The following is a 4,162-nucleotide window of genomic DNA, read 5'->3' on the forward strand; positions in this document are numbered from 1 at the left end:
CTCGGGTACACAACGTCTAAAGATTCCATCGGGGCCTCTTTTGAACAGGAGTGGGTCGTCCCAATAGTAATGTTTTAGGTCATGGAAGAATTTCTTCTTCTGTTGGTAACTTAGATCAGGAGGAAGCACACCAGCAGCTAGGTAGTTTACGAAATCTGCATACCAAGGTGCGTCAGATCGGGCTAAAGCTATTTCTGCTAATTTGTCGGTTTCAGAGTTTGGATGGTATGGTTCGAATTCATTTGCTTCTAATTGGGCGATGAGTCTTTCATATGGGAAATCATCGTCAATTGGTACTTGTTCGGGTTTCAGATTTTCCAATCGAGAGAGGTGATCTGCTACGACATTTTCAGTGCCTTTCTTATCTTTAATTTCTAGGTCGAACTCTTGTAGTAACAAGATCCATCTCAAAAGTCTTGGTTTAGCGTCCTTTTTGGTTAGGAGGTACCTAATGGCGGCGTGGTCAGTGTATATGATTATTTTGGCTCCTACCAGGTAAGAACGGAATTTGTCTAATGCAAATACGACAGCTAATAATTCTTTTTCTGTCGTGGCATAATTCATCTGAGCTTCGTCTAGGGTTCTACTCGCATAATATATGACATGTAGTTTCTTATCCTTTCTTTGTCCTAGAACGGCTCCTACAGCATAATCACTTGCGTCACACATTATTTCGAAAGGCTCATTCCAGTCGGGAGGTTGCATAATTGGCGCAGAGATTAATGCTCGTTTAAGCGTTTGAAATGCTTCAGTGCATTTATCGGTGAAAATAAAGTCGGCGTCTTTCATAAGTAGTTCAGTCAAGGGTTTGGTTATTTTAGAGAAATCCTTAATGAAGCGTCGGTAAAAACCAGCGTGTCCCAGAAAACTTCTTATTTCTCTGACGGTTTTGGGAGGTTGAAGGTTTTCGATGATTTCGATTTTTGCTTTATCAACTTCGATTCCTCTATCAGATACGATGTGTCCAAGTACAATTCCTTGTCGAACCATGAAATGGCATTTTTCCCAATTAAGGACTAGGTTTACGCTTACGCATCGTTTAAGCACCATTTCAAGGTTCTCTAAACATGTTTCAAAACTTCCTCCACAGACAGAGAAGTCGTCCATAAAGACCTCCATTATTCCATCTAGGAAGTCGGCAAATATTGCCATCATGCATCTTTGGAAGGTCGCGGGTGCATTGCAGAGTCCAAAAGGCATTCGTCTATAAGCGAATGTACCATAAGGGCAGGTGAATGTGGTCTTCTCTTGGTCGTCAGGGTGGATAGGAATTTGGAAAAATCCGGAATATCCATCCAGATAACAGAAATGTGAGTGTTTAGCTAGGCGTTCGAGCATTTGATCTATGAAAGGTAAAGGGAAATGGTCTTTTCGGGTAGCTTTATTTAACTTCCTATAGTCAATGCACATTCTCCATCCAGTTTGGGTACGTTGTGCTACAGATTCTCCTTTTGCATTAGTGATTACAGTGACTCCTCCTTTCTTTGGTACGACGTGAACAGGACTAACCCATTTACTATCGGATATAGGATATATTATTCCAGCTTCTAGCAGTTTTTGGATTTCCTTTTTAACCACATCGCTCATAATAGGATTTATTCGCCTTTGATGTTCACTAGAGGTTTTACTATCGTCTTCGAGCATAATGCGGTGCATACACAGAGAAGGGCTTATACCTTTCAGATCTGATATGTTATATCCTAAAGCGGTAGGGTATTTTCTTAGGACATTAAGTAGTTTTTCAGTCTCGGTTCGTCCTAAGTTGGCGTTCACTATAACTGGTTGGTTTAGTTCTTCGTCTAGAAATTCGTATCTAAGATCGGTAGGAAGTGTTTTCAGCTCTATAGCAGGTTTCTTAGGTCCAGGTATAGGATCGGGAGTTAAAGCTAAGCATTCACTCAGGTGGTTATCTTGATATTCCTCACGCCAGTTGTCATCTTCAAGAATTGGCGGCATAGGAATTCTTAGGATTTCGATTTCCTTATTTGGTTCGGATTTTATTTCCTTGACACACTCGTCGATTATGTCAGCAGAACAGCATGTGTCAATTATAGAAGGTGCTTTTAGGAATTGGGAAAGGATAAATTCTATTTTCTCTTCTCCTACTTCGAAAGTAAGCTTTCCTCGCTTTACATCTATAATTGCACCAGCGGTTGCTAAAAATGGTCTTCCTAATATGATCGGGATGTTAGAATCTTCTTGGATATCCATAATGATGAAGTCAGTTGGGATGTAGAATTGACCTACACGAACAGGGATATTCTCTAACATTCCTACAGGGTATTTAACTGAACGGTCCGCTAGTTGAAGAGACATTCTTGTTGCTTTAAGCTCACCTAGATTGAGTTTCTTACAGGTTGAAAGAGGCATCAAACTAACACTAGCTCCTAAATCGCACAAGGCTTTCTCTATGATGGTTTTTCCAATTACGCAGGGTATAGAGAAACTACCAGGGTCTTTCAGTTTTGGAGGCATGTTATTTTGGATGATAGCGCTACATTCAGCGGTAAGCGTTATAGTTTCGTTATCCTCGAGTTTCTTTTTGTTTGATAAGATTTCTTTTAAGAACTTAGCGTACGAAGGCATCTCAGTTATGGCTTCTGTGAACGGTATGGTTATGTTTAATTGCTTCAGAAGTTCTACAAATCTTTTAAATTGCGCTTCGGTTTTTGATTTAGCTAATCTCTGAGGGTAAGGAATTGGTGGCTTATAAGGTGGTGGTGGAACATAAAGTTTCTCTTTTTCGGGTTCCACTTCGTTATTGTTCTCATCAGTCTTAGTAGTTTGTTCGTCAGTTGTTTTCTTTTGGGTTTCCTTTGGCTCTTGTTGTGACATGGGTACGTTTTGGGTTCTAGGATCTATGGGTCCATCGTAATTCGTTCCACTTCGTAGTGTTATCGCGTTCGCATGTCCTTTAGGATTGGGTTGAGGTTGAGCAGGAAATATGCCAGCAGGGGCAGCAGTAGGTGCTTGTTGTTGAGCTACTTGTGAGATTTGAGTTTCTAACATTTTGTTATGCGTAGCTAAAGCATCTACTTTGTTTGATAGTTGTTTTAGTTGCTCGCTATTGTGGATGTTTTGATTCAGGAAGTCTTTATTGGTTTGTTGTTGGGAAGCTATGAAGTTCTCCATCATGATTTCTAGATTTGACTTCCTAGGGGTGTTTTGAGCAGCTACAGGCGCTTTTTGGTAGCCAGGTGGTACAGCAGGTGCTTGTCCAGGCGCGTACAGCGCATTGTTGTTCTTATAAGAAAAGTTCGGGTGGTTTTTCCATCCAGGGTTGTACGTGTTAGAATAAGGGTTTCCTTGAGCGTAATTTACTTGATCAGATGGGACTCCAGTCAAGAGTTGGCATTCAGCAACTACATGTCCAGTCAATCCACAAATCTCGCAGTTAGGTGTTACAGCGGCAGCGGTGGCTGAAGGAGTGATGGTTAAATTCTCGATCTTTTGAGTTAAAGCGTCTACTTTAGCGTTAACGCGGTCTATACCACTTATTTCGTACATTCCTCCTTTGGTTTGGGCTTTCTCTAGAGCGGCTCGTTCTCCACCCCATTGGTAATGGTTTTGTGCCATGTTCTCTATGAGTTTGTATGCTTCATCATGGGGTTTGTCCATTAATGCTCCGCCAGCAGCGGCATCTATAGTCATTTTAGTGTTATATAAGAGACCACCATAGAAAGTATGGATGATCAGCCATGGTTCGAGTCCATGATGAGGGCATATTCTAAGCATGTCCTTGTAACGTTCCCAAGCTTCGAAAAGCGATTCGTTATCTTTCTGGGTAAATCCGTTGATTTGACCTCTGAGCATAGCAGTTTTGCTAGGCGGAAAGTATCTCGCTAAGAATACTCTCTTCAATTCGTCCCACGTAGTTATGGAATTGGAAGGCAGGGATTGAAGCCACGCTCTCGCTCTATCTCTCAAGGAGAAAGGGAAAAGGCGTAATCGAATAGCTTCGGAACTAACGTTGTTGGCTTTGATAGTTTCGGCGTATTGCACGAACACGGATAAATGGAGATTGGGGTCGTCTACAGGGCTTCCAGAGAATTGATTCTGTTGAACAGCTTGGACCAGTGAAGGTTTCAGTTCGAAATTGTTCGCCTCAATCGCAGGTGGTGCGATACTTGAATGCGGTTCAGCGCGCGAAGGAGCGGCATAG

The 4,162-nt window shown here is 41.8% G+C and overlaps 1 non-coding gene across 1 annotated transcript; it reads left to right on the top strand.

The window, feature by feature from the left end:
- Nucleotides 1-3,706: 3,706 nt before the first annotated feature.
- On the top strand, nt 3,707-3,813 carry LOC131624551 (small nucleolar RNA R71). Its single transcript, XR_009290617.1, has one exon. It is a non-coding gene; the product is annotated as a small nucleolar RNA R71 (small nucleolar RNA).
- Nucleotides 3,814-4,162: the final 349 nt, after the last annotated feature.

Source organism: Vicia villosa, unplaced genomic scaffold (genome assembly GCF_029867415.1).
Source record: "Vicia villosa cultivar HV-30 ecotype Madison, WI unplaced genomic scaffold, Vvil1.0 ctg.000133F_1_1, whole genome shotgun sequence".
In the NCBI taxonomy this organism is placed as follows: Eukaryota; Viridiplantae; Streptophyta; class Magnoliopsida; order Fabales; family Fabaceae; genus Vicia; species Vicia villosa.